This window comes from Schistocerca nitens, chromosome 3 (genome assembly GCF_023898315.1).
Source record: "Schistocerca nitens isolate TAMUIC-IGC-003100 chromosome 3, iqSchNite1.1, whole genome shotgun sequence".
Taxonomy (NCBI): domain Eukaryota; kingdom Metazoa; phylum Arthropoda; class Insecta; order Orthoptera; family Acrididae; genus Schistocerca; species Schistocerca nitens.
The window spans coordinates 968,342,601-968,361,705 of NC_064616.1; the positions used below are offsets into that span (position 1 = coordinate 968,342,601).

General features: G+C 46.7%; 1 non-coding gene across 1 annotated transcript; it reads left to right on the forward strand.

Moving 5' to 3' along the window:
- Positions 1–4,281: 4,281 nt before the first annotated feature.
- On the forward strand, positions 4,282–4,356 carry Trnal-caa (transfer RNA leucine (anticodon CAA)). The gene has a single exon. It is a non-coding gene; the product is annotated as a tRNA-Leu (tRNA).
- Positions 4,357–19,105: the final 14,749 nt, after the last annotated feature.

Genomic DNA, 19,105 nt, shown 5'->3' on the forward strand with positions numbered 1-19,105 from the left:
TTGAACTTTGCTTGCGTCAGGAAAAAGGGACTGATGACCCTGTAGTTTAGTCCCTTAATGCCACAAACCAACCAACCAACCACCCTGACCCCGCTTTAGTATGTGCACGAAGCCCGTTGTATAGCCGCTTGAAGGAGGTCCAAGTTATCAAAGGTGGAATGAGACCTAGTGAGCTCACACTGAAAGCAACTAAGAAATTGTCTGGATTCTAAGATCCAGACAAGGTAGCAACTGAATATGCACTCCACGGTCGTCCCCACGCAGCTAATGACGGCATCACAGCAATAAATACTGGAGCACGCATGGTCTTTCCTGGAAATTAAAATGACTTCTCTCAAAGAGAGCGGAAAATATCCTGACACCCCAGTATCTTGATAACTAAAAATGTACCTAGATTTTTTTCCGTTTACCTGGTTAAGATGTACGTACACAACTGAGATGCGGAGAGTTACTCAAATGTATCCTGCTAACGACTGTTTCGCCTGAATAGCTATCCACCCAATAGGCATGTATCATAGCTTGAGTTTTTGTTTTATGGTAATAGAGAGTTTTACTATCGTCTCGATCAGGGTGGTTAAGCCAAGATACCTGCACCCTGTGTCGCACAATGATCCATTGCCGTGCCTCGCCATGGTCGCTATAACTCGGTACACATATCACTTACTGTCTCCAATGAATCGCTGTGAGTGTAAGTACTAGCTATCTAGCAGATAGGAGGGGGTTGGGTTTAAAAAACAGTGTAGCCAACTACGCACGAATACACGCTTTACTCACCCAGTATTTGAGAATGAGAGTTGTTGGTGACTTGCAATACATTTTACACATAATATAAAACTTTTACGAAACTTTTTCTAGCTGACAACCCTCACAAAGTGATGAATGTAAAAAAAAATTATCGCTTACATTTTCACTCTTCGTGCAGTAAAACTACCGCATCGGGCATGACGTTTTAATTTACTATTCCTTTACTGCTAACTTTATTTGCAGTACGTTTTGTAGACAGCAATCACTTTTACCATTAAATCTACCAGCCAAATTATATCATGGCATCACTCATAGTCCCGCAGATGTGACGTCATAAACACTAAGATGCCTGAAAACCTTCCGCACCACACATGACCTTTGAATTATTTCTTTTCTGCTATCTCTATTCATAACAGATTTGTTGTTATTCGTGCGCTTGTGTGAAAGTGCATTGGTAAAACACTCTTCCTAAACCTCTGGATCGATTTCAACCTAACTTGGTACATTGTTGTTGTTGTTGTGGTCTTCAGTCCTGAGACTGGTTTGATGCAGCTCTCCATGCTACTCTATCTTGTGCAAGCTTCTTCATCTCCCAGTACCTACTGCATCCTACATCCTTCTGAATCTGCTTAGTGTATTCATCTCTTGGTCTCCCTCAACGATTTTTACCCTCCACGCTGCCCTCCAACACTAAATTGGTGATCCCTTGATGCCTCAGAACATGTCCTACCAACCGATCCCTTCTTCTAGTCAAGTTGTGCCACAAACTTCTCTTCTCCCCAATTCTATTCAATACCTCCTCATTAGTTACGTGATCTACCCACCTTATCTTCAGCATTCTTCTGTAGCACCACATTTCGAAAGCTTCTATTCTCTTCTTGTCTAAACTATTTATCGTCCATGTTTCAGTTCCATGCATAGCTACACTCCATACAAATACTTTCAGAAACGACTTCCTGACACTTAAATCAGTACTCGATGTACATGTACTTGGTACATGTATTACTTATTATCTGGAAAAAAATACTGTGGAAGTAAGAACCAGCAACCTCATAATGGGGTGGGGTTCATAATGTGGAGAGAGAAGGGGGGAGGAAGAGATGGACAGACATGGAGGGAAAGGTAGAGATGGGCAGACATGCAGGGGAAGATGGACGTGGACACAGGTATGAGCGAGGAGGAAATGGACTGAGAGAGAAGGAGGGGGCGGTAGAAATCGATAGAGAAAGAGAAGAGGAGGAGATAGACAGAAAGAGGGGGAGATGGACAGAGGAGGGCAGAGGAGACGGATAGGAGGAGATGGACTAATACAATTGGAATAAACACATACACGGACAACTCTGGATGCTCAGCTACTGTTTCTCTATTGCAGTCACGGGGACCAAAAATCTGCTAAAGGGCCGTACAATAAATTACTGATTAGTGTGAAGATAATTCACTCACAACGTCCGTATAGAAATCGACAATAACTGCATTGGGCCCCGAGTTCTTCCTGAGTTTTACCATTATGACTCATAACGAAGATTAGAAAATAATGCCGCAAGCAAGTCATTTGGACGTTGGCCGTTGCCGCGATACAATCATCGGACGCCTTGCAAGGATCAGACACAGCCAGAAGAATATGAAGCGTCGAAAACGCCACAAACTACCGTTTCCAGGTCTTGCCGCCGGTGACAAGTCTTCTGAAACGCTCATGGTATGCCAGTGTAAGATCAAAATGGCTCTGAGCACTATGGGATTTAAACATCTGTGGTCATCAGTCCCCTAGAGCTTAGAACTACTTAAACCTAACTAACCTAAAGACATCACACACATCCATGCCCGAGGCAGGATTCGAACCTGCGACCGTAGCGGTCACGCTGCTCCAGACTGTAGCGCCTAGAACCGCACGGCCACACCGGCCGGCCAGTGTAAGATCGATTAAAAGTACGAAGTATACATCAGGATATACACCTGGCATTAACTTCACCAAGAAATGTAACCGAGTCTTTGAGTCGAATTAATAGTTATCTCTAGAGTTGTAGTTTCGTGGCATACTATTAACAGAGGGTTCAAAGATGTTTGCCTATGCGACAGACGTTCGCTGAAGGCAGTACACAGTTGAGCCATTCCATTGTGAACGACATGGACAATGCACTATGAATAAATGAAGTAATTATTCCCGCTCTTTGTAGCAATATTCTTGATGCACTCTGGTGACCATTTTTATGGTGGCAGTGAGGGGTACTTCCGTTCCTCGTTTACTGTTGAGGAAATATATTTAATTTCCATAAGTTTATACAGGGATTGAACAAAATTGTCTAAACACCGTGAGAAATAAATTCTTGAATATAAATGCAAATGTTAGCCAACCGTGTAGGTTGCGGTGTTGTTTGACCACGATCGGCACATTTGCAACGTCTTCAACACGTTGCAAGTGCCAGTCATTGTTAGTGCATTGTTCTGTGTAGTTTTAAGTGTATTATGTCGCAACCTAAGAGAACTCTAACATGACCAAATTGTTGGTGCTTCTGTGGTAGATGCTTCCGTAACCAACCGAGCCAAAGTGTTTTTTGTTCCAACAGGCATCATAACGAAGATTTACACCATATACGGAAATTTATCAGCCTATAAGTCACAACATATGTTGAGTGATCGTGACAGACTTTCATTGAAAAGGATTATGCAAAAAACAAGATGGCGACAGCTACAGCAGACACTACAGAACCACATGTCGAACTCACGAACCCTGACAGCAACAAAACACGAAGGGAACTCCAGAGGCAGGATATCGTAGGGAGGGCTGGAATTCCAAAACCACTCACCAGTGATGCAAATTCCCCTAACAGGAAAACTTGGTGCCAAAGCAAGAAAACCTGGACTCCAAAATGAGATTTTCACTCTGCAGCGGAGTGTGCGCTGATATGAAACTTCCTGGCAGATTAAAACTGTGTGCCAGGCCGAGACTCGAACTCGGGACCTTTTCCTTTCGCGGGCAAGTACTCTACCAACTGAGCTACCCAAGCACGACTCACGCCCCGTCCTCACATCTTTACTAGCCGGCCGAAGTGGCCGTGCGGTTAAAGGCGCTGCAGTCTGGAACCGCAAGACCGCTACGGTCGCAGGTTCGAATCCTGCCTCCGGCATGGATGTTTGTGATGTCCTTAGGTTAGTTAGGTTTAACTAGTTCTAAGTTCTAGGGGACTAATGACCTCAGCAGTTGAGTCCCATAGTGCTCAGAGCCATTTGAACCATCACATCTTTACTTCCGCCAGTACCTCGCCTCCTACCTTCCAAACTTTACAGAAGCTCTCCTGCGAACGGTCTGGCACACAGTTTTAATCTGCCAGGAACTTTCATATCAGCGCACACTCCGCTGCAGAGTGAAGATCTCATTCTGGAAACATCCCCCAGGCTGTGACTAAGCCATGTCTCCGCAATGTCCTTTCTTTCAGGAGTGCTACTTCTGCAAGATTCGCAGGAGAGCTTCTGTAAAGTTTGGAAGGTAGGAGGCGAGGTACTGGCGGAAGTAAAGCTGTGAGGACGGGGCGTGAGTCGTGCTTGGGTAGCTCAGTTGGTAGAGCACTTGCCCGCAAAAGGCAAAGGTCCCGAGTTCGAGTCTCGGTCCGGCACTCAGTTTTAATCTAAGTTTCAAAACCTGGACTAATGAACAATGGGAGTAAGTCACTTGGTCGGATGAGGATTTTGGCAGCCATATAGTGGTATTCCATGGTTCCTGTGGTTACTCGGCAAGATCGCTCTATTGCCAGTGATTATTTGACCATTTTGTCTCATCAGGTCAACCCCAATGGTTATGCTGTGTTTCAAGGCCACAGATCCCCTGTGCAGACTGCTCAAATTTTCTGAGCACGAGGATGAATTGTTGCATCTACCCTGGCTACCACAGCCACCAGATCTCAATATCACTGTGTGAGATATGATATCGCGAGAAGGGTACGTGGTCGCTATTCAACTCCTCGACATTATTTTGCAGGAAGAATGGTGTCAGATTCCCTTGGAAGACATATAGGACCTGTAGTTACACATTCCGATACCGCTGAAAACTGTTTTGAATGTCAACAGTTATCTTACACAGTATTGGGCATGGTAATGTACTGCGTCTTTGAGTTTCTGTATTTTTGTCCACCCCCTGTAGCTGAGTCACTGAGAACTTCCTCTGAGATTCAGTCAATTCGGACACCCTCTCCATAGCCGCTAATATGTTATCGCATCGACTACTCTGAAGGTCTTAGATCTGAACCATATTGAGCATGAAACTCTGTAGCACATTATAACTGTGTGCCAGACCTTGACTCAGAATCAGTGGTTCGCAGACAATGCTCTTCTGCCTGCGATATGACAGTTTCTCTGTTCCTTCTCACTTTCCTAACTTCAGAGAAGCTGAGTTGTATAACGTGGTGAAGTTGCAGTCTTGGAGAAAACAATGGCGGAGAGAAAATAATAGCTTTGCCCCGGCTCAGGTGTAGTTCCAGAATATATTTACACCTTTAAGCGGAGTGTGCAGACTATTGAAACTTCCGGATAGATTAAAACTCTGTGCACGGAAGGTAGTCGGACTGAGACAGATACTAGCCAGTCACAGGTAAATCTCACAAAGTGTAGCTATCCAGGCAGCTTTTTGTGGTCGTGAGCAGTGATTGAATAGTTCACTCAGTCAGTCAGCCTTCAGTGACGCAGCGGTTCGGACGGTGTTCACGTCTCTGCCGCACTTACGCGCTAGAGGTGTTAACGTTAAGTGTGCAGCGAAGTGACGCGGTAAAACACAGAACGATAATGGCCTTGTGGTTCAGCAAATCGAGACTGAAATTTAGTTTTGTTAACGAATATGCTCGACCGAAGGCTTACGAGGTGGATCGTTATTTACGGGAGGAGGTAAAAATCGAACCTGATGTTCTAATGGGAATTCACTTATCTACAATCAGCAGCGTGGTCTATATCAAGCTCATAATGAAGCGGCATGTGACGAACTACTACTCAGACACCGACAAGGACTTTGTTTCTGTCGTTCGGACCGGAATGGTGGAGCGGTTACAGTTGAACACGCCATCATGGTGCAACGAACAATCCGCCTTTTTGAGCTTCCATTCAAAGTGCCGGAATAATTGGTGACAGATGCCTTGCATCCTTACCGAAGGGTTCTATCCCACGAGGCTAAGAAATAGGCGAGTTTCAAAACGTATCCTACCCCAAACGACATCAGGTAAATAGGGATCGAACTGCGAGAACATATTCCGTACACCTGTACATAGCTGGCTGTAGGGCGATTGCCATCTATGACAGATTACGACGAACGTGCTCTGGGTGTGGGAAGCCAGGACACGAACGTTCTGAGTGTATCCAACGAAGATTGTTACAGCTACCACGTAATGACCGACCACTCACACCGCATCTGACTATGCTCCAAATGACATATCTTTGTGCATTGTGCGACGATACAGGGAGCTCGACGGAAAAGTACCGGCACGTAAGGACAGAGGCAGATCGTGGCGAACCACAGAAGGAAGACATTGCTCTGGGCTGCCTACAGCAGTCACAGGGCGCTCTTCACCGGTGCCGCTCGCGGCCCCTTCCGATACCCCACTTACGGACGTCGATAACTCGACGGCATACGATTCCGAATTCCCCCACGAACATCAAGAGGCCATGCTGACCTCTGATTCCGAGGATCGGCAACGGAAAAAAGCGATCACCAAAACGTCGGAAGAAGCGCCGCCTCACTGTGGAGAACGACCAACCAGATCCAGCAGGCAATGCTGAGGCGTTTCCGGGTACACAGAAGACAACCATGGATACAGAAGAACTGCCTAGAGTGGATGCAGGGGTGGCCAGCGGGACGGCGACACAACTTTCCCATGACTATGTTCCAAAGACAGCGGAGGAGTCCGATCGATGGCAACTGGATACTGGGAAATCTACTGCACCTACAAAGCACAACAATGATGGGACGCAGGGGGACTTGTCACAAGACCCATCCCCGTGGGGAACAGATGATGCTGGAGGAGCTGCACCCACACACTCTCCCCGTGTAAGACAGGAAGAGCGCACGTAATAACGGCAACCAAATGAAGGGATGGCTGGGGACGGTAGAAAGAATGCAGCCTGTGCAGTATTAGCGCGACCCTAAGGTGCCCTCTCTATGTTGACAGCCATGCAACAAGATTATCGGATAGGATCTGTTAAAATAAACAGCATTGGGAAGCCTGTAAAAATCATGATTCTCAGTGATATGATAAGGGCGGCAGACTTAGATATAGCGCTGTTGAAACCTTCCCGTCTAATAAATAAAATTTAAATAATTTAAGTTAATGCCTTTGGACGATAACCTTCCCGTCTATAATAAAATAATTGAAGTTACTTTCCGTCAAATGAAAGAAAGAACGAGAATTGAACTTTTTGTGCCTTGCAGCTTTCCTGTCTGGACTTGCTTTTGACAACGTGTCTGATCTGATAGTCTTTAGCGTACACAATTTTGTACGCCTTTTGCCTTTATTGGTAACAATATTAATGTGACTGATCAAAAGAAGATTATTGCGACGTGAACACATAAGCTTACGCCGTGGCCCTTAGTACTGGTTGTCTATACAGTGAACCTGAAAACATACATTTACATTTTCCTTACCAATTATTTTACTAGGTCGCCTCTGGATAATGTCATCAGATTGCATGTCTGAATATACTCACTCTGATCTATTGTTGATAATTATTTGGGTTGCCATTCATTTACGGGGATTGCAAACATGTGAGCTAAATCTGTACTTATCAATCATTTGCTTTTTTGATGGAAGTTACTAGTGAAAAATTCAATGTCTTTATTAAATAAAAAATTGAGAAAACTCAACAAAAGTTACATCTTGTGGTTGCTGGGTTCAATGAAAAACAATGCGATATTGACTGAGATAAACTGATCTATTACGAAAATGATTGAATATAAATTTTTAGCTCTTTATAATGATTCAGTTTATATAACTTTATTTTGTGGATCGTTTACATAAAACAGATTAAAAATGTAACAACGAACTTATAGTATGCAGATAGCGCTTAAATACCTTTGATGTCTTCATGACGTCGAGTTTTAATAATTCATAAATAATTACACATTATATAATTATAGTATTCTTCAAGTAATTATAGCTGGTGGTGAACAGGCACACCGCTCTGTCTCTACACACAACTTCACTGCACATAGGTCGACACAAGAGTGTTCTATCGACAATGCTGCGCGCTTCTCGCCACGCTCCCTATGTATCAACGCGCGGGCTCTCCCGTCAACAAAGAGCTTGGTGCGGATACATCACTGTCTCCATGGATATGCAAAAAACTCAGATTTTACAAAACATTTTTCTTAACATTTTTCTTACACAGTTTAATTGTTATTTACATATTTCTTAGCTTATAAATATTTTTCATGGCCTGTTTCATTTTCTGTTGACGTATTTCACTGTTACAAGAAGTTCGGGTACTTCCTCCCTCGAACTTTTAAGGTTACGACATTTACTGTTCCCCAAATGACGAGAGAGACGTTGGCCCTGTGATACTGTTGAAGGAAGGAATACGTGCAGATGAAGTGGAGCATCTGCCTTCGGCCTGTGGTACGGCCGTTACCATAGGTGGAATACGTTTGATCAATATATACGCACCGCCAGGGTCTGATAAGAGAAGGGAACGGGCATATTTTTACACCCATGAGGTTGGACTGCAGTTCCAGGGTCGATAGAATGCTTGCATACTTGGCGGTGATTTTAACTGTCTGCTCAACAGGAACGACCAATGTCCTAACTATACTCCCAGCCGAGAACTTTGGGAGCTGGTCAACGGGATGGAATTAGTCTATACATGTGACCTAAAGTATCGCAGCCAACAGGAATAAATATTTTCTACCAGCCACTCTGCCAGGCGTTTGGATCGGATCTATGTTTCAAGTGAGTTAGCGATGTCGACGGTGGACGCAGAAATATGCCCGACCTCGTTTACAGACCATAAGCCATTTGTAGGGATACGTTTTCTAGACAGCACGTATGGAGACGGAGAGGTAATTGGAAGATGAACGTCTCCACCTGTCTGATGCAGAATGCCGACGCGTGATGGAGGACACGTGGCATGGCTGCCTCCGTCGACGAAATTCTTACGGTTCTCTCCCACAGCCGCTGTGGCCGAGCGGTTCTAGGCGCTTCAGTCCGGAACCGCTCTGCTGCTACGGTCGCAGGTTCGAATCCTGCCTCGGCATGGCTGTGTGTGAAGTCCTTAGGTTTGTTAGGTTAAAGTAGTTCTAAGTACTAGGGGACTGATGACCTCAGATGTTAAGTCCGATAGTGCTCAGAGCCATTTGAACCGTTTTGAGCGGCTGGTCCCAGCGGAGGTTCGAGTCCTCCCTCGGGCATGGGTGTGCGTGTTTGTCCTTAGGATAATTTAGGGTAAGTAGTGTGTAAGCTTACGGACTGATGACTTTATCAGTTAAGTCCCATAAGATTTCACACACATTTGAACATTTTGAACCATTTTGAACCATTTTGAACTCTCCTACGTCGGTGGATCGAGCGCGTGAAGCCAGCTTTACGGAGGACGTTAATAGGCTTTGGGACGGAGGTTTCTTCATGGCAGCGCACGACCTCTGACTTTTACTTACGGTCATCCAGGAACTGTTCGCTCAACCACCTACACCAGAATACCACACAGCTGTCCACCGAGTCAAGGCGAAGTTCATACAACTTCCTACGCTAAGGACGGCGGGTACAATGATACGCGCGAGGTCGTGGGACTGCTTACTCAACGAACTTCCCTCGATGCATTATGTGATGACGGAAAGAAGGAGACGAACGACGTGAATTCATGAGACCGATCTCGGCGATTTTTCAGAACGTAGGGAAATATCACAGGCGTTCACAGATCATTTCAGCAGATTATATGCGAGCGACGGGGTGGGCCAGAGGGAGCTAGGGATCTGCCTGGACGAGACCAGAGACGCGACGAGTGTGAAACGGGAAGCGGACTTGTTATCTGACATTATGTGCGAGAAGCTGGAGGAACCGATTACACGAGGTGCCTCCACCAAAAGTACCCAGGCCCTGATGGATTTCCGTTGGAATTTTACCGTGCTTTTGTGACCATTATGACACCGATTTACACATGTTTAATGAGCTTCTGCGGCAAGAGGTCCCGATTCCCGCAGAATTCACGGAGGGTCTCATGATCCCGATACTCAAGCCATGTGGCGGCAAACGACTTGTGACTATGGTCCCCAGATCATCCTTAATAATGGCTACAAGATCTTTATGCGCATAGTGGGTAGTCATATCAAAAAGTCAAATGGTTCAAATGGCTCTGAGCACTATGGGACTCAACTGCTGTGGTCATAAGTCCCCTAGAACTTAAAACTACTTAAACCTAACTAACCTAAGGACATCACACACATCCACGCCCGAGGCAGGATTCGAACCTGCGACCGTAGCAGTCGCACGGTTCCGGACTGTGCGCCTAGAAACGCGAGAACACCGCGGCCGGCAATATCAAAAAGTCGTTGGCGGACCGTATACCTGCCGATCAGACGTGTCTTGGCGGGATCAGTAATATCCACACGGCCTTGGGAGACTACCGTTAAGTCGTCACCATCGCGGCTACGTGCCGCCTCCCGGGGGCACTTGTTGCTATAGATTTCGATCATGCCTTTGATCGGGTGGATCATGTGTACCTCGCGGCAGTGGTAATGAGGATGGGTGTCTCAACATTGCTGACCACTGCAGTGATGCGGCTGCTGCACGGCGCCAGATCAGCGTTGGTAATCAACGGAGGGAGAACAGAGTATTTTAATATCTTTAGATCTGTCAGACGGGGTTGCCCTTGTCGATCTTCCTATATGCGATCGCCTTGGAACCGTGCCTTGCAAGTCTTCGCCGCTAGCTTACCGGGATCTCCTTGAGGCACTTATCACTTAAATGTAGAGCATACGCAGATGACAATGTGTTCCTTGCCTGGAACGAGAGGGAGACTCGATCAGCATTCGATTGGCTACAAACGTATGGGAAGGCAGCTGGCTGACAGGTCAAATTCCGAAAATCACAATTCGTGCTTATGCGTGGTGGACTATAACCAGGAACGGAAAAACCCTTACCTGTCTTGCAAACTTCCCGATGTTTAGGTATCACCTTTTCTTTACAAGAAGACGGCAGGAACGGCTGCGGACAACTACCGACGGCTGTTGCTCAGGGTTCACACGTCAGTACGACTAAACGCCCTACGGTCGGTGGATTTGCTGCAGCGAGTGTCACTCGTCAACCTTTATTTCGTTCCCATGATGTGCCACCTGTCACACCTCCTCCCCTTGACGTGCGCGATGGCTATGAGGATTCAGGCGGCTTTTGGGTACTATGGAAGCTTTGGACAGCTATTTAAGGTAAAGTACAACACACTTACCCTCCAAGCACATGAAAAGGGCGTTGGTTTAGTCAAAGTACACGAGAAGGCGCGTGCCATGTGTATTAATACCATGTTGAAACTGTGACGCAACAGCAACCACTCCCATACGGGGACGATCATCGAAGAACTAGTTCCAACATTGCATCTTCCTCCGGTCAGTGTCTGCCATATGTTCTTCCCACTACCGTAAGTGCGCACGTTCAACGTTGAGCACAATTATGTTCGGGGGCGTTTACCGACTTCGCGACAGCCGACATCGAAGGTCGTTTACCCTCTGCTTCTTCGATAGATCGCCCGGAACGGGATGGAACGGAAACATCCAGCCTTTAATTGGCACGTGGTGTGGCGCACGGTACATCACCCCCACGTACCTACAACAGTCAGGTCAACATGGTACGTTGTAACGAACCGGAAATAACAAACGAATGATAAAATGTACGCAATACACTTGGCGCAATCGCTAGGGTGTCAGCAATGTGGCATGCTGAACGACCACCGGCTGGTCTGCGGCGAGGCGTTGGCTGTCTCGACTATGGCAAGAAACATCAAAGCGTACATGCGGCGCACTATAAATACAGCAATATCTTCCGACATTGTATTTTTTTCAGAGGGAACGTATTTTTCGCGTGATTTGGATCACATGTATCTCGGTCGCCGACCGCGGTGGTCTAGCGGTTCTAGGCGCGCAGTCCGGAACCGCGCGACTGCTACGGTCGCAGGTTCGAATCCTGCCTCGGGCATGGATGTGTGTGATGTCCTTAGGTTAGTTAGGTTTAAGTAGTTCTAAGTTCTAGGGGACTGATGACCACAGATGTTAAGTCCCATAGTGCTCAGAACCATTTGAACCATTTGAACCAGGTATCTCGGTCCATTTCATACACAACGTGATCAAAAGTATCCGCACACACCCAAAAACATACGTTTCTCGTATTAGGTGCATCGTGCTGCTACCTACTGCCAGCTACTTTATATCAGCGACCTCAGTAGTCATTATACACTCCTGGAAATAGAAAAAAGAACACATTGACACCGGTGTGTCAGACCCACCATACTTGCTCCGGACACTGCGAGAGGGCTGTACAAGCAATGATCACACGCACGGCACAGCGGACACACCAGGAACCGCGGTGTTGGCCGTCGAATGGTGCTAGCTGTGCAGCATTTGTGCACCGCCGCCGTCAGTGTCAGCCAGTTTGCCGTGGCATACGGAGCTCCATCGCAGTCTTTAACACTGGTAGCATGCCGCGACAGCGTGGACGTGAACCGTATGTGCAGTTGACGGACTTTGAGCGAGGGCGTATAGTGGGCATGCGGGAGGCCGGGTGGACGTACCGCCGAATTGCTCAACACGTGGGGCGTGAGGTCTCCACAGTACATCGATGTTGTCGCCAGTGGTCGGCGGGAGGTGCACGTGCCCGTCGACCTGGGACCGGACCGCAGCGACGCACGGATGCACGCCAAGACCGTAGGATCCGACGCAGTGCCATAGGGGACCGCACCGCCACTTCCCAGCAAATTAGGGACACTGTTGCTCCTGGGGTATCGGCGAGGACCATTCGCAACCGTCTCCATGAAGCTGGGTTACGGTCCCGCACACCGTTAGGCCGTCTTCCGCTCACGCCCCAACATCGTGCAGCCCGCCTCCAGTGGTGTCGCGACAGGCGTGAATGGAGGGACGAATGGAGACGTGTCGTCTTCAGCGATGAGAGTCGCTTCTGCCTTGGTGCCAATGACGGTCGTATGTGTGTTTGGCGCCGTGCAGGTGAGCGCCACAATCAGGACTGCATACGACTGAGGCACACAGGGCCAACACCCGGCATCATGGTGTGGGGAGCGATCTCCTACACTGGCCGTACACCACTGGTGATCGTCGAGGGGACACTGAATAGTGCACGGTACATCCAAACCGTCAGCGAACCCATCGTTCTACCATTCCTAGACCGGCAAGGGAACTTGCTGTTCCAACAGGACAATGCACGTCCGCATGTATACCGTGCCACCCAACGTGCTCTAGAAGGTGTAAGTCAACTACCCTGGCCAGCAAGATCTCCGGATCTGTCCCCCATTGAGCATGTTTGGGACTGGATGAAGCGTCGTCTCACGCGGTCTGCACGTCCGGCACGAACGCTGGTCCAACTGAGGCGCCAGGTGGAAATGGCATGGCAAGCCGTTCCACAGGACTACATCCAGCATGTCTACGATCGTCTCCATGGGAGAATAGCAGCCTGCATTGCTGCGAAAGGTGGATATACACTGTACTAGTGCCGACATTGTGCATGCTCTGTTGCCTGTGTCTATGTGCCTGTGGTTCTGTCAGTGTGATCATGTGATGTATCTGACCCCAGGAATGTGTCAATAAAGTTTCCCCTTCCTGGGACCATGAATTCACGGTGTTCTTATTTCAATTTCCAGGAGTGTACATCGTGAGAGAGCAGAATGGGGCGTTCCGCGGAAGTCACGGACATCGAACGTGGTCAGATGATTGGGTGTCACTTGTGTCATACGTATGTACGCGACACTTCCGCACTCCTAAACATCCCTGGGTCCACTGTTTCCGATGTGTTTGTGAAGAGGAAAGGTGAAGGGACACGTACAGCACAAAACCATACAGGCCGACTTCGGCTGTTGATTGACAGAGACCACCGACAGTTAAAGAGGGTCGTAATATGTAATAGGCAGACATTTATGCAGACCATCACACAGGAATTCCAAACTGCATCAGGATCCATTGGAAGTACTGTGATAGGCGGAGGGTGAGAAAACTTGGATTTCATGGTCGAGCGGCTGCTCATATGCCGCACATCACGCCGGTAAATGTCAACGCCGCCTCACTTGGTGTAAGAAGCGTAAACATTATACTATTGAACACTGGGAAAACGTTGTGTGGAGTGATGAATCACGGTACACAGTGTGGCGATCCGATGACAGGGTGTGGGTATGGTGAATGCCCCGTGAATATCATCTGCAAGCGTGTGTAATTCCAACAGTAAAATTCGGAGACTGTGGTGTTATGGGGTCGTCGTGTTTTTGATGGAGGGGGCTTGCACCCCTTGTTGTTTTTTGTGGCACTGTCACAGCACAGGCGTACATTGATGTTTTAAACACCTTCTTGTTCCCACTGTTGAAGGGCAATACGGGGATGGCGATTGCATCTTTCAACACGATCGAGCACCTGTTACTAATGCACGGCCTTTGACGGAGTGGTTACACGACAATAACATCCCTGCAATCGACTGTCCTGCACAGAGTCCTGACCTGAATCCTATAGAACACCTTTGGGATGCTTAGGAACGCCGACTTCGTGCCAGGCCTCACCGACCGGCATCGATACCTCTCCTCAGTGCAGCACTCCGTGAAGAATAGGCTGCCATTCCCCAAGAAACCTATCTGCACCTGGTTGAACGTATGTCTGCGAGAGTGGAGGCTGTCATCAAGGCTAAGGGTGGGTCATCACCATATTGAATTGCAGTATTACCGATGGAGGGCGCCACGAACTTGTACGTCATTTTCAGCCAGGTGTCCGAATACTTTTGATCACATAGTGTATATAGAGATACACACATGAACGTGGTGTGCCGGGTGCGCAAAGGTGAGCGGCGATGCTGTCGTTTGTGAAACCGACCAAGTAAAGTGATCAGCTAAGGAAAACTAGGCGAGTATGAGACCCAGGAAGATCTAACAGTATCACATCTAGCAATGGAATATTCCTTTTAATATTGTTTTAATATATACAAATACTTTTTTAAGGGTGCCTGAGATGGCCCCCGCTTTCACTTTGTTAATTCCCTGCAGAGAGGTTCCTTCCTGGACAGTTATAAGGACATACTATGGTATTGTAAATAATAAAGGTTTCTGTTTCTTCTACCTTCTTTTAAAAAAGTTATCAGAGCACCTGTCTAATAAGCAGGAGGAAAAAAATACAAAACGGTCGGTGTCAGCATTACGAACAGAAGGGAAGATTCTGGGTTTGAATTTCGGCACAGGTTTTATTATGGAAAGAACTTTCTAAACAGCGCACTATTTGTTCATAGGGAAAGATTCATGCTGTAATATAAAGCACTTCAGAGATCCGTTAGGATACCAATTGCTGCCAGTTATCCAACACAAAATACTCTTCCAAACTACACACATTACTCTTCTGCAGTAGTGTATTCAGTTTCGAAAGACTTGAGCCGGCCGTTGTGACCGAGCGGTTCTTGACGCTTCAGTCCGGAACCGCGCTGCTGCTACGGTCGCATGTTCGAATCCTGCCTCGGACATGGATGTGTGTGATGTCCTTAGGTTAGTTAGGTTTAAGTAGTTCTAAGTTCAGGGGACTGATGACCTCAGATGTTAAGTCACATAGTGCTTAGAGCGATTTGAACCATTTTAGGCTTGTGAGTCATTGGACAGAAAAATCGACACCTCACTCTGACATCTCCTCATCTAGGAGTAAACTACGTTGTTAATGTACAGCATAGTTGTCCATTTCTCCTAAGCTTTTAAATATGTATATTTGGATTCATAACTTTTCTAATCGCTTATGTTGGACACACTTGTATGTAATATGTTTTAATCAGTAATCTGTCCTTTTTTTGTATCCTTTCCGCCAATGTGTTTGTTGAATAAGCTTTCATTTACGTATTATGTGGAACTTTCAGTCGTGGCTTATGTACATGAACCTGAAGGGACAACGAAAATTGTTGTTGTTCTTGTGGTCTGAATTCCGGAAACTGATTTAATGCATCTGTCCACGGTAGTCTATGCTCTGTAAATCTCTTCATCTCTTCATAATTGCTTCAGCCTATAGCGGTTAAACAAAAATATGACAACATCAAAAATACAATACATTTTCATGCCTAACATGGTGCAGGAAAACCTATTGCATACAAATCAGCTTCCAGGTGTCTTGGAAACTTTGTATACACGTCAAAAATGTTCAAATATGTGTGAATTCCTAAGGGGCGAAACTGCAGAGGTCATCGGTCCCTAGACTTACACACTACTTAAACTAACTTAACGCTAAGGGCAACACTCACATCCATGCCCGAGGGAGGACTCGAACCTCCGGCGGGAGGCGCCGCTCGATTAGTGACATATACGCGTCCTTTATGGTTTCAAGGGAAGCCATTCTTCCGCAGAACAGCGGCAATTTCAGGTGACTGTGGTGGAGGTGAAGACCGATCATGCACCCTTCTCTCCAAAATAGACTACAAAGGCACAATAGTATCGATATCTGGTGACAAGACTCATCCGTCCAAATGACGTTCTTCCATTGCTCCATAGTCAAGGTTTCACGGCTTCATGTACGAGGGCAGTTCAATAAGTAATGCAACACATTTTTTTCTCGGCCAATTTTGGTTGAAAAAACCGGAAATTTCTTGTGGAATATTTTCAAACATTCCCGCTTCGTCTCGTATAGTTTCATTGACTTCTGACAGGTGGCAGCGCTGTACGGAGCTGTTAAAATGGCGTCTGTAACGGATGTGCGTTACAAACAACGGGCAGTGATCGAGTTTCTTTTGGCGGAAAACCAGGGCATCTCAGATATTCATAGGCGCTTGCAGAATGTCTACGGTGATCTGGCAGTGGACAAAAGCACGGTGAGTCGTTGGGCAAAGCGTGTGTCATCATCGCCGCAAGGTCAAGCAAGACTGTCTGATCTCCCGCGTGCGGGCCGGCCGTGCACAGCTGTGACTCCTGCAATGGCGGAGCGTGCGAACACACTCGTTCGAGATGATCGACGGATCACCATCAAACAACTCAGTGCTCAACTTGACATCTCTGTTGGTAGTGCTGTCACAATTGTTCACCAGTTGGGATATTCAAAGGTTTGTTCCCACTGGGTCCCTCGTTGTCTAACCGAACACCATAAAGAGCAAAGGAGAACCACCTGTGCAGAATTGCTTGCTCGTCGTGTGGCTGAGGGTGACAATTTCTTGTCAAAGATTATTACAGGTGATGAAACATGGGTTCATCACTTCGAACCTGAAACAAAACGGCAATCAATGGAGTGGCGCCACACCCACTCCCCTACCAAGAAAAAGTTTAAAGCCATACCCTCAGCCGGTAAAGTCATGGTTACAGTCTTCTGGGACGCTGAAGGGGTTATTCTGTTCGATGTCCTTCCCCATGGTCAAACGATCAACTCTGAAGTGTATTGTGCTACTCTTCAGAAATTGAAGAAACGACTTCAGCGTGTTCGTAGGCACAAAAATCAGAACGAACTTCTCCTTCTTCATGACAACGCAAGACCTCACACAAGTCTTCGCACCCGAGAGGAGCTCACAAAACTTCAGTGGACTGTTCTTCCTCATGCACCCTACAGCCCCGATCTCGCACCGTCGGATTTCCATATGTTTGGCCCAATGAAGGACGCAATCCGTGGGAGGCACTACGCGGATGATGAAGAAGTTATTGATGCAGTACGACGTTGGCTCCGACATCGACCAGTGGAATGGTACCGTGCAGGCATACAGGCCCTCATTTCAAGGTGGCGTAAGGCCGTAGCATTGAATGGAGATTACGTTGAAAAATAGTGTTGTGTAGCTAAAAGATTGGGGAATAACCTGGTGTATTTCAATGGTGAATAAAACAACCCCTGTTTCAGAAAAAAAATGTGTTGCATTACTTATTGAACTGCCCTCGTACATCTATACTCCGCAGAACACCTTACAGTATGTCGCGGGGGTACTTTGTGTAGCGGTGTCTCTTCCCCCTGTTTCCTGTTCCTGTCGCGTATAGTTCGCGAAGGATTGCTGGTAAGCCTCCGTATGGCTCGAATCTCTCTAATTTTATCTCCATGGTATTTTCACCATAGACATAGGAGGAAGCAATGTATTGTTTCATTCTTCTGCGAACTCATTCTTGGATTGTTAACTATAGAACATACCGCAATGCAAAGCGCCTCTCTTGCAGCTTTGTCACTGGAGCTGGCAGAGCATCTACGTGACGCTTTCGCGATTACTAAAGAAGCTTTAACGAAACGTGCTGCTCTTCTTTCGATCTTCTCAATTTTCTCTCTGTCCCATCTCGTATGTATCCCATACTGACTAGTAATGTAGAAGTATTGGTGTCTTATAAGCTACATCGTTAGCTGATGGACTACATTTGCTAAGGATTCGTATAATGACTCTCAGTCTGGCATCCCCCATACATGCTATTGATTTTATGTCGTCGATATATTTCTAATCCCTCTGTACGGATGCATATTCTCATATTTTATGGAAATAACTGCTTCTAGGGACTGTTCTGCAGTTGTTCAATCACAGAATAAAGATTTTTTCCCTATATGTATTCGCAATAGGTTAAATTTCTTTATGTTAATGGACAACTGAGGTCCTCTACAACAAGCGTCGATCCACACCAAGTCTTCCTGCATTTCACCACAATTTTCTAGCGTCGCCACGTCTCTGTATATAACAGCATCATCCGCGTTCAGCCTCATGCACCTTCCAGCGTCATCTACTACGTCATTTACACTGAAGCGAGAAAGAAACTGCTGTAGGCATGCGTATTCAAAATACACAGATATGTAAACAGGCAGAATACAACCCTGCGGTCGGCAATGCCTATATAAGACAACAGTGTCTGGCGCAGTTGTTAGGCCGGTTACTGCTGCTACAATGGCTGGTTATCAAGATTTAAGTGGTTTTATAGCCAGAGCACGAGCGATGGGATACAGTATCTCTGAGGTAACGATGAAGTGGGGATTCTCCCGTACGGCCATTTCACGAGTGTACTGTGAATATCAGGAACACGATAAAACATCAAATCTCCAACATCGCTACGGTCGGAAAAAGATCCTGCCAGAACGAGACCAACGACGACTGAAGGGAATCGTTCAACGTGAAAGACGTGCAACCCTTCCGCAAATTGCTGCAGATTTCAATGTTGGGCCATCAATAAGTGCCAGCGAGCGAAACATTGAACGATATGGGCTTTCAGAGCCGAAGGCCCACTCTACCCTTGG